The sequence below is a fragment of the Taudactylus pleione genome, unplaced genomic scaffold (genome assembly GCF_031769625.1).
Source record: "Taudactylus pleione unplaced genomic scaffold, aTauple2 ptg000093l, whole genome shotgun sequence".
Lineage (NCBI taxonomy): Eukaryota > Metazoa > Chordata > Amphibia > Anura > Myobatrachidae > Taudactylus > Taudactylus pleione.
Genome location: NW_028284495.1, coordinates 4,947,840 through 4,970,956, shown reverse-complemented (window position 1 = coordinate 4,970,956; position 23,117 = coordinate 4,947,840). Strand labels below are relative to the sequence as shown.

General features: G+C 42.5%; 1 pseudogene; it reads left to right on the top strand.

The window, feature by feature from the left end:
* Positions 1–23,117, top strand: part of LOC148526806 (uncharacterized) — a 62,025-nt pseudogene that overhangs the window by 5,523 nt on the left and 33,385 nt on the right.

Sequence of the window (23,117 nt, the reverse complement as noted above, 5' to 3'; positions counted from 1 at the left end):
TGATTAAGAGCCCCTGCTGCAAAAACACTTGGTTCCACAGGACTTGTCTGCAGGTGAGCTATGGCTTTACTATTTACTCCTCACTATCGGAGTCACCGGGAGGAGGCCAACCAGGAGAGAGCTGAGGAATGACGGCCAATGGAGTGGAGGGTTTAAAGCTGATTCCTGTGTCCGCTCTCTGTATATGAAGGATTATGGCGAATGCAGCCTGACAGTAGGCTGGTCGGCTTGTCCTCTCTTGTGCAGGATGTTTACTTTATGACTGTAGTTATTTGGTATTTCATCTGAACTTCTTAGATTACAGATGCAGGCATTAAACACAGGGAAGTATTTCTTGAAGTGCCCCATATGCCAGAACATGGCGAGTTTCCAGCAGGAGATGCTGCGAATGGGAATTTACATTCCCCATAGGTATATGTAACAATTGTCTTTATCTAGAACATAGAATCCAGCTCCATCACAGAGGCATTTTAAGACTGGAGGGGGCCCATGTGAGGATTTCTGTGAGCCCCCTCCCCCTGAAAAAAAAATGGCACTGGCGCATGCACAGAACATCACCAACAATCTTGAATTTACCCAGAATCCCCTGTGCATACACAGTAATCTTGGCGTTATATCGTACATATGATGCAGCTGCCATGTTTCTGGGGATCACTTCTGGAACATGGTGCTGGCTGCATTTTTTGAAAGCTATCAACGGAATAATGATGTGAACGGCATCAGTGGTGGTGTGCACCCCCCCACACCAATTACAGAGACGAAACTGGTGCCGACATTAACTGTGCATTTGTGTAGCTTAAACAAGGAAACGAAAGCTTGCATCCCGTTATTTTACCTTGTGTTTCGTACTTATGAAATGCTATAAGCAAAATGTGTCCTATTATAATTTACAGAGATTTATCAGTTCTTTAGTAAGCAAATTGCCAAATCCAGCCATAAGACTATGGGCACTTGACTATGGGTCTATGGCCCTGATTCAGAGCCGGACGCTCTGACAAAGCGCTCGCTCTGAATCAGGGCCGTCCTTCTGAATTTTTAGAGCGGCCTCCCACAGCTATAGCGAGCGGCCAGGAAGATGGTCGCGATGGTCAAGACCATCGTGACCATCGGCCTTGGGACGAGACCCTTGTGGTAGGGTCTCATTGCCACAAGCCCTGGAGTGCTTTTGGCTCTATCAGAGCCAAAAGCACTCCCACTGACATCACTTGTGATGTCAGTGGGGCCGGCCCCAGATGGCAGGCATTCCCATGGGAATGCCTCCGTCTGGCCAGTCACGCCCCCGGCACGCCCACCAAAGGGGGCGTGCTGTCACTCACCATCGACAGCATGCCCCCTTTGTAGCGAGACCCATAGCGACGGCTTGCCGGACTGGACTGCTGGACTAGATGAAAGAGACAGAAGAAAGCATTGTAATGTCACATTGATTAATTACATCAGTGATATTACCTCACATTAACCTTTCAGAGATGCATCCTGGGAACTGGAGAACAATGCCTTTGGAGAACTACTGCAGGTCCACCAACAGTGCGACACGGATCCCTGCCGCTGCGACCATGGAAGAACTCACAGCGAGAGCGGCAGGTAAAACTTTTCGCATTTTATTTATTAAAGGCTGCCAGTGTGCTATGGCCCAGCAGCAGCCCCTGCTCATTCCGCATGATTAATGCGGCCTAGACTCTTGATAAATAGGACCCTACTTTTATTAGCTAAGGATCTACTGGGTGTATGCGTAATATATGTGACGATGTATTTAATAAGAGGTTGATATCTTTCACATTTACTGTGTGCTTGCTAAGAGGCCGACACCAAGAACCTGGCTACTATAATCGTTTTCTGTTATTATATATGTTATGGGATGGGTACAGGATGCGCCGGGATACTGAACGTATCCCATATCTTGTATGTGTTGTGAATCTAATATGTATTCAATAAATTGTAATATTTGAATCTTTATCAGAGAGTTCCCGGTACCTTAGGTTTTCTTGACAGCGCTGCCCACTTTGTTATTGGTTTCACACCACACTTAACTGCTCCTCTGTCTCTTTCTTCTTCCTCTGCCCTATAATTCTGTTCTTCTCTTTATCGTGCTTCACTGTGTTGGTTGGGTGGCTCGGAGGCTTCTCTTCCCGGCTGCTCTTCTATTCGGCACCAGAGACACATTATGATAGCCAATGCCCACAATATAAAAGAATGAGGGGAGCAGGGGGATGTTTTATCCATTGTGCCGTGTGGCGTATGAACCATTGTGCCGGGTGGCATATCAACCATTGTGTGGGTGATGTATCAGCTGTTACAGTGTCATAGCCACTGGCACTGTAACATAGCATTTCGCATACAGATACACCCGCTGTCACACACAGAATATAGGCATGCCGCATATCATTTTAATCAGCAGAAGTTGCTTGTGCATCCTACCATCACTGTTTGATTAAGATGCATTTGAAGGTAAAAAATTTGCTGAAATGTATACATTCTTATAAGCTGCCAAATTGTTTAATCCTCTCTAGAATACAATAAAACATTTAGTATCTTAGGGGCTATTTCTTCCTGCAGCGAAATGCTCCATCGCTGAGATTTATAGCTCCAGCTGTAGATTTATCCTCTGTGTCTACTCTTTCAGTGAATGGTGTATAATTCGGTGTCACTGCTGTGGGTCAGCGGGAACCCACCTCGCCTGCTCAGCCCTGAGATCTGCTGAGAGCACATGGACCTGTGCAGAGTGTGCCTCCATTCTGGAGAAGCCGGAGGATGTTGTTGGTGAGTACTTTCCCCTGTCATTTGTCACCTATTACTAGGTAGTACAGTATCTAACATCATAACTTATATTTCACTTACGTGGTAGAATGAGACATTAGTGAAAGCTATCATTAAGTTACCAATCTTGGGTTATTGCCACTGTAGTGTAATCGATGTGTGGCCCTTTTCATGTTACAGTAGCCTTAGCCAACCTGCGACTTGTAGGACACAGAGTACGTCCATCCACATAAACATATCGCTAACAATGTTGGATCTCTTTCTGATTGCAGAGTCATTGGCAGAGGCATCTGTGGTAATACCATCAACGAGCAGAGCAAATCCTCTGCCTGCAATAACACCAGGAGAGACCTGCGCCCGGACGAGGGGGCATCCTTCATTAACACCAGGAGAGACGTGTGCCCGGGTGAGGGGGCATCTTTCAGTAACACCAAGAGAGACTTGCGCCCGGGTGAGGGGTTACAAAGTAATAACATCCAGGAGGACCAGAAAATCACCATTGTAGGGTGCTAAACCCAGAACCTGGGGGCCCAGGTGGAGACAAGATGCCTCATGATCTGCTCCCTACCTGTCGTACACATCCTGCAGGAACAGAGAACTGTGTAGATCCGTGCAGTGTCTCTCACTCTCGTCCCCATATTCACATCAGTGGAATTAGAGCAATTAAATATCTTTTGCTTTCCAAACCAAGTAAAGAGAAAATTCTTCTTTTATATCATATTTTAGCAGGGGATTACAAATCAGTAATATTGATATTAGGCATGCCTAAGGCTTCAATCACATGGCTTCAGTGCATAATGGTGTGTTTCGTTCTGATCGAAGTGAATGGTTATACCACATAACCAACTGAGTGAGTACAAATTAACACACTTTATTTATAAGTAACAAACATACAAAGTATACAGTATACTTTTGTCTATGTGTTCAGATGACACCAGTCATTCATTATCTTCAACATAAGATGTAGTTCATGTTAATCTGGGGAGCCCTCGTTTCACGATGCCCAGGTCTTTCAATTTACATTGCAGACACTCTACTGCAGTCTCAGGTCCATGCACGAGCCAAAGAGCCTTTGTCTAGGTCTTGATTTATATACCATAGTCTGGGTGTTTGGCTTTCCAGATATTAAGCCCATATTAGTTACATACTGGGTATCAAGCACTGATTGGTACAACATAGCATGGACCATTCTAATCTCTTGCACATGCTCAGTAAGCACTAAGATATACTCAGGACAAAGAAATACAGTTATGGCGTGTCCTAGAATGTCTGGAGTTACACTATCTCAAAGCCCCTCTTAGTCTAAAGAATATGGACATCACTTTCAGTAATCCATAATGCTTAGCATCTCTACACATCTTACAATGGTTATTCTATTGCAATGTGGCTAACTTTCTACAACTAACACCATATAAGGTCTTAAGGGCTTATTATACATTTCTGCTAATGACAGGTACAAGTATAGCCCCCCCAATATATGTCTTGTCTGACCCCAAAGGTGAATCTGACTAGTCTAGGCATAGACTAGAACTACATGAATACAAACTCTTTTCAAACCTCAATGGGGCCTAGCACAGTTGTGTATTACAACTTATATACCTATGTAGAAATGAATTATTTAACACACTGGTTACACTTCAGTCCTGCTATTTATCCTGTACTTTTGTGCCTATCATTTACATATTCAAATGAGTTCTAATTAAAGACTGTTACTTTTAATCAGACATTATAAATATAAGTGGATGGCACGGTTCCTGGCATCCTCTTATCAGTTATGGGTTGGTTGATGGATCCCTGCAGTGTTCTGGAAATCAATTCATCAGTGAATGTTATTAAAGGGGGATGGTGTTAATCTGTGCTGCTGCCACCTTTATGTGGACTTTCTCCAAGCTATCTGAGAGCGCAATCACTGGTGACAGATGGACCTTAATATCTCTAGCCCGCGATCTTCATATAGCAAGGTGGACAGTATATTTTAGCATAGTCCTCTATGATCCGCCATCTCAGCATCTGTGAGCCTATAGATTACACTCGGCACAAAATAAGAAACAACATGTTATATAACGCGACCTCTTGGCATTCTGACATCTTCGATAAGTTAGACACATATATATTCCTATAATCGTGCATTTTCTATATGCAAGCTTTTATTAATTTTACACTTGTTACTTATTATTTCTAGTTCAGATATATTTATAATATATATAATTATTGCTGATCAATATGTTATCACTTATAAACATTGCAAGGTTAATAGCTCAATTAGCTTCACACTAATATCTTTATTCTTAATATAAGGGAAGATTATAGTCCTTCTGTAACAGTGGAAAACTCTGCTATTTTCATTGGAGTATGACAGGGAGAGACATGCGGTGAGGTATTGATAGGTTATCCTCCCCTCTGACAATCAGAAACTGCCTGAAGCATAGGGGGGGGGCTGTGCCGCAGACAATAATACTGCACTGAAAAAAAACAGGGTCACGCCCTTCTCAGTGAGAGATGTGATAGCTCTGATGGACAACTCTGATGATCAGGCGACCTATCCAGAGGGTTCTGGCAGCGCACTGCCACTGCCATAATGCTCCTGTGCCATCTATACCCAGCATCTACTTCACCTACCACTTGCTAATGAGAGTTGAGCTGCTATTTTCATTGCAGTATGACAGGGAGAGGTGAGGCTGCAACAAGGTCAGCCTCCCCTCTGACTATCAGAAACTGCCTGGAGCACAGGGCAGGCCGTACCACAGGCAAAAATACTACACTGAAAAAGGTGGGTGGCAGCTCAGTTCTGCAGTAAACCGTTGCTGAGTCAGCAGAATTTGTAGAATCAAATGGAGACACAACAAACGCCTGATAGTGTAGCGGAAAAGCTAATTTCACATCAGAATGGGCATAATTCCAAATGATATTGTATTGGTAATAACATGTATATTTCCCTCTTGTACAGTTGTATGTAACAATCCTTTGTATAGTGTTATTCTAGAGTCTGTGTACTCTAATCAGCATGAGGTCTGGTGTGTGGAAAGGTGACAAAACCCCTCTTGACTAGTCCCCTTTGAAGCTGGACAAGCGAGGATGTAAGAAGGTCTGTCTTCCTAAAACAATCATTAAGAGCCCTGTGTTCTGTTTGGGGACAGTGATCAAAAGAATGGATGGACCAGGGAGACATTCGGTCTCCGGAGGTGTGAGTCTCCTCACCTAGTCACTGGGTATGTTTATTTACCAAGGCCTGTTCCCCAAACTTCAAATATAGCTGAGTGTGTAATTAAAGAACCCCTGCTCAGGTGGCCATGAAAACCTGAGCTTCAGCCAGCTAAACAATCCACTCTGAGCTGAAAAGGGTAAAATCATCCCCATGGAGGGGGTGAGTGGGGTGCCTGGAAAAAGCAGGCCTAAATATGTGAGTCAACCCTGACCCATTGGTTCATCCTACATGAGGCTATCGAAGGATACAGATGATCCTGAGTTCATCACTGGGAAGGCCTCGTCCCTGAACCATTTAATCCGCCGTGACCCGAATGGTTTGTTTCCCCATTTATTATTTTATTTTCTGGAAAGTGTGAGTAACTGTGTGATTTTTTTTAACATTATTATATTCTTTGTAAACTTTTGTACATAAGCTTTAAAGACATTCTTCAATTAAACATTAATTCTAGTTCTGGATCTTTGTTTTTATGACCCAAGTCCTCATATGACTCATGTTACCTATTTTTCTAAGTATTGATAAATGTGTATGCAGGTAAGAGCATAAGCTTACTTTATGCTTTAACATTATATTCTTCTGCTGGTGGCAGTTACCAGGTTTAGTTAACCACACATGCTGAGGGTAACCTGTAAAAGTCACGGGCGGCGATTCTCAGATTGGTGTATCTGAAGGGTTGGCCCATAGGACCGTGCCAGATAATGTAATATTATGGTTGAAAAACCTTTGATAATATGCGTACCAAATGTACACTTGTTCAAAAGTGTAACTGCAGGAGTTTAAATTTGCAGGTTAGGTACTCCTCCCAGAAGAGAATATTTCACTTATGAGAAGCCTCATATATCAATAAAAGATATCTCCATAGCATATATGTACGTTTCAAAAGTGAGAACAATACATACAGCATACAAGCTATATCATACAGAATAAAATAGCTTATCTGTGAATGAAGATGTGAGGGCATGGATGCCATCCAATAGGATATCTCTTTTTGAGAAGCAAAAGTTCAGAAGATGAGGCAAACAAGGGGGTAGATCCTAAAAACAAAGATATATTCAGCTTGTCATCCTACTATTTATCACAATCTGAAGTATCAATACTCAGTAAAGGATTGATGTTTGCCCTCACACAGAAACACAATACATTTAAAATGTTTATCGATTTGAACACATTTGCCGGGAAACTAACACTTACAAGGCATTTTGCAAAGAAGGAAACGGCCATAATAACTAATTATAACAATGTCTCTAAATTAGGATACTCAGGCACTGGCCTCGTCATTCCGAGAAAACGGGGCTGATGCCCTAACGTGCGAACCATGGCAATTGTGCAGCAGCTTAGGGGGCACTTGATCTGCACATGCATAGTTTGTAACATGGACGTGTGAAGATCTCGCTTCATAGGAGTTGTACATAAACCCAATGAATTGGGTCCATAGTATCCTATACAAGTTTGACAAAAATATTAAATTTTTCTAGCAGTTTCTTTTGTTTACATAAAAAATAACATTTATAGGATGTTTGTCTCCAGCTGTTCAGTTCTACATCACATTGTTCAGTATGGTAATAAATGTAATTCATTAAAGTAAGATAATCTTGCTCTACTCAGTTCTTCCAAAAAAAAAAACATACATCCTTGCTCTACTTATTTCTTAAAAAAGAGCACTGTAATATGTTCTGTCCTTGCCTTGCTATCGATCTCCCAGATAACAAGGTCAGTGATAGATGTATTAGCATGCTTCCTGCTGGACATTTGCACAGTGGTCTGTGTTTACCTACTAAAGCATGGCAGCAATATAAAAATTTATAGAATACATGTGTATTTGTTTTTAAATATAAGGTGTGGCTTTGTGGAATTGCATTATCCACAAAAAGGAAATTTATGTTCTTACCTGTTCAATCCTTTTCTTTGACTCCATAGGGGGTACAGGGATCACTCTAGCTATAGCCTAGATAGAGGAGAACCTGGGCACCAAATAGTTAACATTTATTTCCCAGCAGCCCTGGCTCCCTTTCCTTTGTACCCCGACCCCAGCCACCAGCAGCCAGTTAAGTTAGCAAGCCATGGCAAGGAGCGAGGAGAAGGAAGACAGGCAGACACTCTGATTCACACACATAGGCAAGGTAAACCGAACCGATACTCAGGCAAGAAGATCCACGCATCACTCCTGCTGTGGCCACACTGGAGCCATAAGGATCACTGTGTCTCCCTCCAGCGTTAACCTTGAGATTGGAGGAAAGATGTATATTAGCAGAAACATCCATGGTACCTATAGAGTGTAGTCCACCAGGAGAGCTGCGGGCTTCCTGGTGTGGGAACTGCATCACTGCAACTGATGATTTTGTTGAGAAGCCATCATATCTATGTCTGGTAGGTCCCAATGGTGGACTAGTAGAGTCTTGATGTAGAGCCTACTTACCCAAGTGATAATCCTGGAGGTTTAGGGAGTCCGCATCCCAATTCTGGACTCCGGGGAGGAAGGCTGCTGACAGTGCAGATGGATACCGTTCTGCTCAGCGGAGAATGCAGTTGACTCCATCATGGCTTTGCAACTGCGAGTGCCACACTGGTGGTTTATATAGGTGACATCGGTTGACCGGATAACCCAGGAGGAGTGACTGCGTCTGGCAAAACGCACTGTATACTGTGTGGAGCTCCAGGACATTGATGGACAGTGCTTTCCTGAGTCGTCCATAGACCCTGGAAGGTCTGAAAACACATCATCATCCCCCACCCCCCTGAAGACCTGCGTCGGAGTAGAGTAGGACCCAGCCTGGGATCTGAAATAGATGGTCCCTGTCCATGTGTGGGACTGGTGGAGCCACCATAGGAGAGAGTGACAACTGTCCCAAGGGAGAATGAGCGTCTGCACCCTGAGGTGCAAAAGGGACTTGTTCCACCATGCTAGAATTTCCAACTGAAGAGGACAGGAGAGGAACTAGACATATGCCACTATGTTGAAGATGGAGACCAAAGAACCCAAGATCTGCATGCAGCTGTGGAGCCACACCTGATGGTGGCTCAGGAATTCGCAAATCCTGGACTGCAGAGCTAAAATGTTATCTGCAGGATGGAAGACCTGTTGAACCCTGGAATTGAGAAAAGAGCCTAAGTGTAGCATCTACTGAGAAGGTGTCAGAATGGATTTCCTCCAATTGACTATCCACCTGAGTGACTGCAGTTCTTCCACTATTTACAAAGTCTCACTGTTCCAAAAATGACAGAGAAATTACACTCCTCAGTTTAGAGTGGCAGCTCCAAAAGTCTCCAGAAAAGGACTATTGCTCCATAGGTCCAAATAGAAAGACTGTTCAGCAATTGTGACACATCAGCGCTATCTAGTGTATAGAGTCCAAAAGACCTCCTGTGTTTTGTTCCAATTTTAAGTTTCTTTCATTTAAGGCTCCAGAATTGTTTTTTTCACATCCATAAAAGTAAACAAAGAATTAAAGTGCATTAGTTATGTACCAAAAAAATCTCTCTTTTTACATACATTAACTGCCACTTCTGTAGGGGTAAATTTAATATTCGTTTGTATTAGAATTTTTTGTGCCCCTCATACACAATATAGATTATACCAATGTAAAAAAAAACACAGCAAAGTAAACAAAGTGCCAGTGTTATGTCACGCCCCCTACAAATATCTGAAAAACCACTATGCATGGTACGGTCAGATCCAGGGGAGTGGGAGCGATCAGTACGATTCCTTCCCCACACACCTTGCAGGCAGAGAGAACCTCCAAAGCCCAGCACACAGCAGCTGGGCTGGGGAGAGAGGCTACTGCCGAAAACAGTTAAGCAGTGTTATGGGGGAACCAGACCTCCAATAAGCCCTGGCCTGGGTAATTAATAACCCCCTCTCTCTGCGCCCCTGGAAACATTCTCTTCTGACTAAACAGCTGCTGTAATGTCTATACACAGATTGCAGGTCTACATAGTGCAGCAGAATATTTTAGTCGGAAAGGGAAAACAGGTAAATGTGTCTCCCTTTCTACGTTGGAGCTATTTGTGCACATTTGCTCCAATTTATTTGGTTTAAAGTAGGGGTGTGCACCGGCACACAGCACTACAGCCAGCCAGCCCCTATGGACAGGACAACAGCCAGCCCCTATATAGACAACAGTAGCCAGCCAGCCCCTATGTATATGGACAACAGTAGCCAGCCAGCCAGTGTCAGCAACAGCTCCCAGCTCCCTCCTCTTCACAGTAGCCAGCCAGCCCAGTATTGTAATGTATATATAAGTACTACTAAGTTTATTTTTTATTATCACAACAGTACAGTAACCAACAGCTCCCAGCTCCCTCCCTCTGCTAGCCCCTAAGGACAGGACAACAGCCAGCCCCTATATGGACAAAAGTAGCCACCCAGCCCCTATGTATGGACAACAGTAGCCAGCCAGCATCAGCAACAGCTCCCAGCTCCCCCCCTCCACACTAGCCAACAGCTCCCAACTCCATTCCTCTGCACGCACGCTCCACAGCCGGAATGAAACATGGCAACGATCGTGGGACCTTTATAGAATCAAAATCTGCAAGAATCCGAGAGCGGGATAATGACGTTTTGCCTTGATTTCAGTTCCGAGCCAGGCGGGAAAACCAGAGCCTGACTCGGTTCCCAGCTCAGATCAGGGGGGGGGGGGGGGCTAGAGGTGGTTCGGATTTCAGAAATCCGAACTCGGTCATCCCTAGTATACACTAGTAGCAACCCACCCAGGTTTCGTACGGGAGCAATTTTGAATTTACGTTTTTTAACCGAGGTCTTATAAGATTGCCGTGTAAGATGACATTAGTAATTTTTCCTTTATGACGTCAACACAAAAAGATTTCGTTTTGATGTGATACGCAAAAGAGCCACGTAAAGTTGTCCCTTAGAAAAACAGTCTCCACTAAGGTCAGCTCCAGCCACGTTACGTGTCTGTCCCTGAGCTTTATTTATTGTCATACCAAAGCAGACTCTTACCGGGAAGTGGACTCGTTTGACATTAAAGAATCGTTTTTTACATAAATTAAACAGGAATGGTAAAAAAAAAAGGGAGAACTTAATTTTTGTATCAGTAAATATAAATTTTTCTGGAGAAACCGGATATTACGTATCAGTCTCCACATGGTATAAAATAAAGTCCATTGTTGTGCTATACTGTATCTTTAATGGTTTAGGCAGTGTAAGCCAAGAAAGCGCACGGACGTAAGTATTTTCATTGACTTTCTTCACTAAAATCGTCACTGCCCGGCTCCCTTCTGTCACACATTAATATTTCCTACACCTAAACCTTCCTCTGCAAATGCTCCATAGAATGGTGAAAATTGCATCAAATTCCATTAAGTGGTTCTCGAGATTATCTCGAACTAACAGAAAGACGCTAACCATAGACTTTATTTTATATATTTATATATATATATATATATATACAGGGGCGGATTGGGCCGCCGGGAGACGGGATAGTTCCCGCTGGGCCGGCACATGATCATGTCCGGCAATCCCCTCAGTGGCTTACACAGTCAGCCCAACCCTCCCCCCCTTCTGGGCTGGGCTGCGCAGTGCACTACAGAGACAGCTCCCCCCCCCCGACCGGGCCGTGCACTCCGTCAGTGGCTTATTACAGTACACAAACAGTCCACCTCCCGGGCCGAGCCACACCGCGCTGCGCACTACACATAAAGCCTTCCCCCTGGCCGGGCCATGCACTCACCTCAGTGGCTTATTACAGTACACAAACAGTCCACCTCCCGGGCCGAGCCACACCGCGCTGCGCACTACACATAAAGCCTTCCCCCTGGCCGGGCCGTGCACTCCCTCAGTGGATATATATATATATAAATGTTATTAATTTAGAAAGTACTGTATTCCACCTAAAGAGCGATACTTTATGCAGTATGATATTTTATATATTTGTACAGTATGTCTGTAATTTCATACAGGCCAAAAACTAAATGCACTAGGGCAGAGGGCACTTTTTCAGCATAGATTTTTGCAAAAATAATCTAGAAGGAAAAGAAAAAGAAGCATGTAGGATGCACAACATTGATAATTTAAGGCATAAAGTTCTGTGTACAAATATTAAAACCCAAGTACAGTAGATGTGTATGAAAAAATACAGCATTTACAACAGATAGGATCTGTTTGATAGATGAGACCTGTAGAAAACACACTAAAAGCTTATCATTAAAACAAGTTATTGCTTAATAATAGTACTGTTTTTGACAGAAAATAATTTTTTTGTGGCTTTATAGGAGAGATTCAACCACTGTGCACGTAATAAAATATATAGCCGTTCTGGGCCCTTTTAGTGACTTTATAAGACAAGATGATTTGTAGAGGTGAGTTAGATAGGTTACGGTTTTTACAGTACAAGCAGACAGTAGATAATTCCAAAGTCATGAACTTTTAATATGATATATTTTAAAGATAGAGAATTTCAATTACTTTTTTTTGCAACACAGTATGTGGCAGGGCACCATGCATGATAAACTTTTACTGAGTGAAACAATTAAATCTCAAAGAGAATTTCATTTTCACAGTTGGGTGGCAGTATGTGGTATCCATACTCTACCTTGAAGCTTGTAATAATGGAACGCATAATTATATCTATTAGGCCCAAATATCTGTATGCTTTTGTAATTTCTTCAAGCACTTGAATGTATCATCCTTAACTGCATATTATCATTAATCATTCTTGAAGTAATACAAAGTACTGCTCAAGGCAAACAATACATTAGTATGTTTGAGAGGTTCATGGAACAGGTCAGTCTGGAAAATGCTCTTGAATAATCAGGACATTTATTGCTTCACAGAAAAGGGCTAACTGCAAATGTTCACATTTTAATTTTGTAGATTTAGAGTTAAAGTTAAACTAGTAATAAAAAAGGGGTCAATAGATATTTAAAAATGGTACTTAAAAAAAAAGATGAAGTTAATATTTCCATTCTATCCGACCGATTAAATCTTAGTTGCATTCACACTTTTTGAAAATGCTTGAATGGAAGTTGTATGTTGCTAGAATAATACCAGCTATAGTAAAGTAAAAACAACATTTTTTTTATAATATAGTGTAAACTACTAAAACTATAAATATTTCTTTAGCAAATTGTATTGACAAAATAAAAAAAATATATATAATGCTTGTGGTTACTTACATAAAGTTCACACAGCTTGTGGTGTGCCCGTCACATTAGGTACACTTGGTTTTCTTCTAGTCATCATCATCAGTACCTGCCATATATTACTGTAGGTGCAAAAATACGCCTCCAAACAGACATCCATGATTGCATCAAGACCCACTACTTCATCAAAGCCTTCCAGTTCCCATTCTAACTTGCTGCAACATGCTCCTTCCTCCCTGTTTACCCCATCTGTGTCACACCTGTTTGTCTGCCCCTCCCCTTTAGAATGTAAGCTCTTACGAGCAGGGCCCTTTACCCTCTTGTGCTTCTCCTTACTTTATTTTTATCAACTTCAGACCCCCCACCAGGGCACCTAATTCTTGGCTGCTTATGCTCTGTTGCATATCTAGGTGTTATGGTCACTAATGTAGCAATGTATATTATCCATGTCCCTGTCCTATATTGTACTGTAAGTCACTTGTTAAATTATTTGTTTATGTACTTTGTAAGGCACTGCGGAACACTTGTGGCACCATATAAACAAAGGATAATAATAATAATCAAGGTTTGCATAGACTGCAGTTCCATCTTCAGCGCTCCCTCAACTATAAATACGTGAAGCTGTCCCAATACAGCCAAATTATACTTATTCATTCGCAAGTGTAGATGCGATTGAAATTCTTTAAACTCTGCATCACTTGTACTTGCATGCGCATAGTACCTGAGTATGTGCAGTGCAAAAGCAAGCATGATATTTTCTGCCAACAGGCATAAGTTCAACTCTGCATCAGTCTCAAAGTATTAATTTCTAATTACATAAAATGCACTATAAACAGGGCAGTGACTTAAGCTGGGTACACACATGAAAGATATCTGCAGATGGTGATTGTTCATACACATTGAACAACCATCACTGCCATCTAAAGATATACCTCTTGATAGAGACATTGCCAATTAGTCTTTCCTCTATATAAACTGGCACATCATCATCATGAAATTTGCCATATATTCATGCAATTTACATAATGGGCTGCCTTATGGTCTGGAAAAAATTCTTTCATAAGATATACATTGGTTTATTGCTTCTAACCCTTAACAACTTTGTCAAGCTTACTTAACTTAAACTAATAAATAACAACACAGACAACAATAGCTTGACTAAAAGGTCACAGCTTTTATTTTTAATTTATTAATTAATTAACCTAACCAGGGTGGCAAGAGACACTGTTGGCTCAGTTCTAGCTTTCACCTCACTCAAGTACTCGAAGAATGACTGAAATGTCCCGCCTCAAGACACACTAACGATGTGAGATTCCCACTTCCCTCCTGGTCCAAACCGAGACGCTTCCGTACAAAAGCGCCCGAGTCCCCCAGCATGGAGAAGGACAAATTCGCCAGGTTCTTCAAAGGCAAGTGCCCCCACAAAGTTATCTTGCGCCACATAAAGCCACTAAGCTGCAGTGTACTTCCGCCAAAGCCAGACTTCGAAGGAAACTGGCCCACGACCCAAAATGACCTAAGCCCAGAACCACAAATCCTTATTGCACACACAGAGCCAGGCCACTAAGATGCCTTCCGACCAGATGGAAAATACCACGTTGAATCACCAACAAAAAGCTATGACACAGAAGCAATCTACCCAATGACACAGCATAACTGGCTACTGACACATTCACCTTATTCTTGACAGACCATGCTTACGCTCCGCTCTCCAAGTCAAAAACGAGGTACCATTTCAGACCACACAAACCTCCCATCCAGTCTTATTTCCAACAAACCTCTCACCACAAACAATCAACTCCACACCTTCCAGCTGTAACAAGTCACTGCTCTCGACAGGCAAACCCACTCACCAAGCACACTCAATGTAACCACCAAGGACTCAGCAAATCAAGCACGAAACTCGAAGCCAAACCTCGCACACCCTTCTTCTACCTGTCACACATAAAAACAACAAACCTGGCACGTGACCACACCATGTTGCTTCAGCCCAAATTTATGAGTGGCCCACAAGCCAAACCATACTGTCAACTGCAGCAATTTCTGTGAAAATCAAAATTCCGTACCATGAGCACCTCACCAAACCCAACCATCCCGACACAACTTTGAGAAGAACACAAAGCAACTAGCTAGCAGGAATGCATAAGAGGTGAAACAAGTAACCCGAGTGAAGAGGAAAAACTAAAAAACCTGCCCGTGAACCAAATTGGGTCAGATCAAGACTCCCGGGAGGAAAAATATAAAAATCCCTTCACAACCCCCCAATTGTTGAACACTAAACGATCAACTATTGGCTGGTAAACAACATTTCGGGTTGTCACCAGGTGCACAAATATTACTTGCCACAACATATAAGTCTCGTAATCAGCTGACTCTCAAATCTCTAAGATCTGTATGTATGCGGGAGATGCCCCTTTAAACACTGCGCCAATAGCTGCCCCAATTTGGAAGAATTGAGTACCAAAAGCTGAAGCATACGAACCTACCCCAACCAAACCTCGACCAAACTGTAGCAACTGAAATTTGTACAGCAGGATAAGATCGGGATGTAAAACACGGTGCTTCACCAGGAGGAGCCACCTGTATAATGCACCAAAAGGCGTACTGGGCAAAAAAAACGTCCGGATGTTGAGAAAAGAAAACTATCTACCTTTTGCAGGAGACAAACACTGATTGAGTAAATTGTATATGCTATAATCAGATGATGTGTGTAAACAGGAGGCCCCCATACATGCTCCACCCTGAATACATGACAGTCTCCTCTTACCCGGTGATCTACCAAGACAAAATCTTTGTCAAAAGCTTTGATGATAAAGATGCCTTATTGATAGCCATCAACTGTCTCCTCCTAAAACGCCCCAAAATGTTGCAGCCAAAAAGGGCAAATGGAAAAGAGAGGCCTCAAACCCACCAGAAGCCACCTGACCCACAAACAATCAACATTTTTTAACAGCTGCATGTCAATAGTATGCCGGGGGAAGGCGCAAACGGGGAACTGCTTCACCCAACCTGTCATAGCATAGCGACAATAAATTGACTGGGCTGGGTCATGACTACCTTCAAGCTTATAATAGATGAGATCCCCTCTGCGCCGCCACAAGGCAGTCCTTGAACTGACCCTGCTACTAATGGTTCCAAACAAAAGCGCAAAGCAAATATTCTAAGACTTACCCTCTGTAGATGTCTGAGCACTAAAAGTTCATCAAGCCTGCCAGGCAGGCTATTACATCCGTGGTGTCATTGTTACAAGGGGCTGAAGCACCAACTGTATGTTAAAATCTAAAAATTCGACACTGAAACGCACAAAAAATAAATGATGCAGAAAAGCAAAATGAAAATTGAATACGTGCTTTGTTTGTTGATGGCATGAACTAAACCCAATTTTGTCGCACCAGGAATTAACAAGACAAAAAATTCCGTTGCAGACCAGAGAACAATGGCCACTTCAATTGGGAACAACTCCAAACAGCAACAAACAACTTGTCAGCCTACCTAAGCTAAACCCAAATACAAGTAGTCACGCAGAAAATTCCCATCAAATTAGAGGCCAAAAAACCCAGACGAGCCAGCCGCACGGATGACAGCTGCCTCGACAATTTGCCACTGAAGGCCAAGGCCAAATGCAATTGCCATTGAATTGAACCAGAAACCTGGCCCAACTATGGATGCCTCATTGCCCTCCGCCGACAAACGAACTTGAATGAAGCAGCTGGCTCTCCCCGGCAGTGGCCTGCTCCCCGACCTAGATACAACTCAAACTATGGAAAAATTTATTAAGCTAAATTAATGAAGCCTATCACTGACTACCCACACTCCCTACAGACCGTGCCAACCATAAATTAACCTCCAGTGTGACCAAGCAGCTAAACAAACCTAATCACTAACAAACGACCTCTTGCTATCACGACCAATTTGATCCCCAAACGACACAACAGTACATGTGACCCATCATCATGTCCTATAACTGGAACCCCCAAACGTAAAAGGTGCCTGCTCAGAAAATAGGAGGTCCGAAACCAACATCACTACTTCCTGAACCTATGAAGATAAAGTCTACCAGATCATGCGCTACACCAACCTGTCCGATGTCGTGCCTGAACCCACCATTGCCTAAGTATCTGGATTCCTCAAAATAGGCACAGGAAACCGCACAGCCTGAAGGCAAACATTGCGTACCAAACACCTGATAACCACTTAAACCTCATGGAAATGGCAAAGCCTTGTAGAGCAGGCCACAAACTAAAAGCCAACGCAGAATCAAATGTGACCCTCAAGGGACCGTAACCCAAATTGCATACCAAATGGAGAAACTGTTCTGAAGGACCTACGGGGATGCATAATTAATGGAACTCCACGATGCCTAGGACAAATGCTGTCTAACCGGGAACTAAAAAATGCCACCTGTGTGGGAAACCACCCCAACGGAGAGGTACAGAGATCCTGCAAGGGGGAACTAAGAAAAGGAACCTCCATCCACCCCCTCAACACCTCTGTACCAACATAGACGGCAAAACTCAGTAATAAACCCTGACAAAGTGTAAGCTATGGGGTGCCCTGGTAGCACAGACTCAATAACCATCCAAAAGCAATCTGAATGAAAACCCCACAACCACAACAAAATTTCCACCTCCAGGTTAGCTATCACCACTGAAAAGTAGACAACAAAGGTGACTAAGCCTTAACCAGCTTCCTTGAAGCTGACTCATAAGAAGGGGGCTAAGCCCAGTGTAACGTCGGCAATCCCAGGCCCGGAGCTCGCCCATGCAGAGGCGACAGGAGAGTTCAAATGACCAGCCCGACCCCAGAGAAAATCGTCAATCATAACAAGCGGCCATCCATCTCCCACCACCTCCGTGCACTAGGCTTACCAGCAGAATAAGCTCTGCGGGGTGGCCCGTAACCAAGGAGGGTCCACCAAACCTAAGCCTCTTTAACTTCCAAAAGGCATACCATCCACCTGAACTGGGCATATAAACTCCCCTCAAGCCACATATGAACCAGACAAACATGTAACGCACCAAATAGATGAATCACTAACATACCAATGTTCGTTAGCCCATACATCCAATAGCATTCGGTGAAGACAAGCATGCATATAAACCAATTATTATAGTTAAAAATGTTCGTCTAACTCCCATCGTTCATCTTCTTAGCCTGAATATCTTTACTACATCACATAAGAGACCGAGCAAAGTTCTACAACTTTACCTTTGTGACTCTTTCTTCGTTGCCGTGCAACCGCGTTGAAAAAATTGATTTCCTACAATACAAATTTCTCTCTATGCTAAACCCTATTTCCTGCATCATCAGCCTTCCTAGTGTAATCACCTGACCTCTTGAATAAATGCCGCGTGACCCTCTTGTCATTTTACGTGGGTGCGCACAGGTAATGGAAATTGAAAGTAAGAATAAAGTCAGCAAAATATGTTACACGATCATACTCACCAGAACGAGGAGGTCCAAAACCTCCTCCACAAAACTTTCACGCGAAAGAGCAGCCGGCTTGACCGCCGGGGATACCTCGACGCACACAGGGTCATCAACCGATCGAGTCACCGATTCTTCTCCCAGGGCATGCTGGGACTATTAGTTCTACGGTGTGCCCACTTCTGCTCTGTCCATCTGTGGACAGCGCACACATATCCTATTCTGATGCTGGCTCCCAATAGGATGCTGCTTCCATGCTGTGACACTACCCTCATCACCAGCCCACGCCGAACCCATCTACTGTGAAGGCATCCGCTCCCATGATGAGATCAGGACTCCCGGATTTCACCTGGTGCCGTGCTGATGCTGTCTGATCGCTGTTTCCTTGAAAGCATACATTTATATAACCCAGCCCACCTACATGACAGACTAGCCGGCCGACCTATCGTGCGTCAGCAGGTCGGCCATACACACAGAATGGTGCACCAATATATCTGCAGATATATTGGGCAATGGCTGTGTAGTATAGCCGACGCAATATGTCTGTGAACTACGTCATTCACGGACATATCATTTGTACACACCCGCCGATCAGGTAACGATATATTGGACGATCAATTGATTGACCATCTGAATTCTAGGTATCTCCTTATACACCTTGGCACTGTCAATATCAGCTCCTTTCCAACATGTTTCGACCACAACAATGGTCTTTTTCAAGTTTCTACAGACTTTAAAGATAAATATAGTTTAGAAAATTGTCACTATATATATTAAATGATCTGATAAAATTGCAAATCCAAATACCTTCTAAAGGGGAACTCAAGAGTACACAAAAACATAATTATCTTGAGAGATCACAAACTAGGTTGACTTAAACTCTCGGTCAGAAAGCACAAGACATAGTCAACATAGTCATGCTTTGAAGAACTTTGGCGATGGTAACGATTGGACAAGGTGCTATTATACTTCAACCAGCCTGTGGCTGCACAAACATGGTCATTATTCACATTACTAGTCATGTCATGCTAAGGTTATGGCTACACTGTCTCCAGCTATAAAAAGCTGAAGGTTTGCATCCTCATCAATGGACTTCCATATGAGCTTCCCTTAGATTCAGTGTATTAGAATATAATTTGACTTTACATTAAATGATCTGAATACTACTATAGGGCCTGATTCAATATGGATCGCTATTGAGGTCGCAGCTGTAATTACGCAAGCAGTTCCGCTGCGAAAATATGATAATGTTTGCAAGTGCTCACCGGGCATAGAGACGCCCACTACTGCTTTCCCACATCCGTTAGACCTCGCAATCCTGTGTATACATCGGTAACATCGAGTAAAATCAGACCCTCATGTAAAATTACAGCAGGTCTGATCTGACTCAGAAATTGCAAGTACTCAAGCTGTGAATGCCATTGCAGTGGCTAAATTATGCAAGCCCAGGAAATGGCGTTCAAACAGACAGGCACACCTGCGCTTCTCCAACCACTCCCCTGTCACCACCCCCAAATGCTTACGACCTGTCACTCACTCTGTAATGGCTTTGTATTTGAGTAAGTGATCGCAGTGCAATCGCAATGCTGACCCGCGCACGTGCATTGCGATGTATATCCATGCACAGTACGCACCATCGGCCAATCTTCGTACCCTATTGCAGGTGTGATATATGATGAATCAGGCCCATAGTCTTTAATAATCTATTTGCACTCCATGTTTCTTTTAAGATAGTTGGTTATGCCACTGTCTGGAACAGTCACAAAACATAGGGCCTGATTCAGAGCCACTCGCAAGCAGCCGCTTGTTCGTTCCGAGCGATGTTTGCCCAACTGCGCATGCGTACGGATCGTTATACGCATGCGCGAACCAGTCAGTGCGGCCGAAATTCATGTGCTCGCAAAATAGCGAATGCCTGCTAATTTGATTGACAGAAAGAGGCGTATGTGGGTGGTAACAGGGGAAGGTGCTTGAAAACGGGGAGTGGAAATCAGAACGCAGGCGTGCTTAAAGGTCAAAACGGGCGTTTTATGGGTGTGCATATTTAAAACAGCAGCGTCATTGACCACATCACTGGGTTATTTTATAGCCAGAACTGCTCGCAAAATTGTGGTAGCAAACACCAGCCCCAAGAATAGCGAGCAGTTCATACCCTGTTCGATGTAATCGATTAATCTAATAAATAGCGGACATGACGTAGGATGCGAGCGGCCAAGGGGCGTATTTTTTCAAAAAACGAACGCAAGTTTTGTTCGCTCGTTCAGACATAGAGGCGTGAACAGACCGCAAACAGCGAACGGTTCATTTGAATAGCCACCCCTTGTTTTAGAACGAACGACCGCAAATAGCGAGTGGCTCTGAATGAGGGCCATAGTTCTCTATGAATCAAGTTATATAACAAAATGTTTTATATCCCCTTAGTACAGTATTTAAAATGTGTTTGCAGCAAATATCTAGATTTTGCTACTATAAAATTCAGTCCTCAGTGCTGATAAGGTGTTTATAATTAAATGAATGTCCCTATACCGTAGCTGTAAGATTTAATGCAGACTTGTTTCCAAGCATCCAGTCCCAAGTGTGTAGTGAATTATTATAAGTCAAGGTGATATAGAGTCTATTAATTAGAGTTATTCTCTGAAGTATAAACTTTTGTATATAATAATATTGTTTACAATTATGAACCTAAAAGGTCTGTACACATCATGTGCCATAAAATAGAACAGATTTTGTACTCTAATTCAGGCCCTATATGTACAAAGCTGGGATTTACTTAGACATTTAATCTGTTGTGTTCCACAATAAAACACAGAACATACAGTATTTGGGTGAGCTGGAAACATTTTGCCTGAGTCATAACATATTAAAGGATATTTTTAGAGGTTAAATATAAGAAATTAAATAAACTCAGCAAAAGTAAAGTTAGTAATTAAAATATAAAATGGTTAACCCATTTAGCAGTGAATAGCATATGACAAATGATAACCACAACAAAATAGAAAACTAGGTATGTAATCAACTAAACTGTGTGATTTCTAAAGCAAAAGTTAGTTTTAATTGTAATTAGTACAAAGCAAACTAAAAAAAAGCTGTTAATAATATTAAATTGAATGTAAGGTAGAATTTTTTGTGACTATAACGATATTGTATAAGCTAATAAAAGAATCTGGGGTCTCTAGAAATTTGGGGCTAATAGTTTAATAATGGGACTAGTTGGTGGTAAAATGGTTTATTTCTTATTGTGTTAGCATTTATTAATGCCATATGGATGTAGAGTTGTGATTAAAACCGTATATGACAGCCCTACTAATAAGAGCTGTCTTTTGCAATGTGGGGACTTATGTGTTTATGACACGGGAGTCCTACTGCGCATACGCAGCCCTTGGCCAGCACATGCGCAAGCCATAGGGGATGCTGGATCCTATTGGATCTCTCAGGAATGTGGAATGTGGAATGAAGCCCATAGACTTCTATTAGGCAACGCCATCTCTAGATGGCATTGCCTATCAGGTACAAGCACTGGAAAGTTTTGCTTTTCAGAGCTTAATATATATTGGAAATGCAGTCAAGCCTCCAAAAATGACAGTTTTTCGGGTTTTGACTGCATTTTGCTGTTAGTACATCCCAGCCTGCTGTTAGTGCTCTTAGTACATCCCACCCTGCTGTTAGTACATCCCACCCTTGGAGCTCTGAAAGGCAGATGTGTGTCTTAAGCTCTGGCACTGCATGCAGGTGGTTTTTTGAGACGACAGTCTCTAAAACAACCAGTGCTACTGATGTATTGGGGTCTGGGTCAGGCAGGCACTTTGAGTCACACCCCCCTGTACTTGCAACACACCATTTTCAGTTTGCCTTATTCAGTACTTGCACTCTCATCACTCTACATTGCAGTCAGACACCTACCACATGGAGCTATTTTCTCCCACATGGGAAGCCTGGTAATTCTAACTATATGAAACTAGTCATAATAGTCAGTATAACACCATTGCAGCTAAGCATGTCTGCTTAGCTGCAATCATTTTTATACAACAAATACACCTAGCTTCATAGAGATAGAATTATCAGGATTTCTATGCAGGAGCAAATGAATATCAGGATTTCTATGCAGGGGCAAATAACTCCATGGGGTATATTTACTAAAGTGCAGGTATTTAGAAGTGGAGACGTTGCCCTCAGCAACCAATCAAATTCTACTTAACATTGAACTAGAACTATCTAGAAGATAATAGCTAGAATCTGATTGGCTGCTATGGGCAACATCTCCATTTCTACAAATTCTCACTTTAGTAATTTACCCCCATGTGTCTGACTGCAACATAGGAGGTTTACAGTTCAAGTACTGGATATTGACAAGCTGATAAATGTGTATTTTAAATACAGGCAGACGTTGCAGAATGACAAGGTGCACATATATCATACTAACACTGATAGCTTACAAGTCAAATGTATAACGAGCATATTTATCAATATTATATTTACTAAAACAGTTTTCACACCTTTTTCACATGAATTTATTATTACTCAAATGTATCAAAAGGCTTTTGGAGCATTTTTATAAAAAAAATTACACCAAGCCCTTAAATTCCAAGACTTATAGTAAGCAGATCACATTTCCCACACTTTAAATGGGAAATGT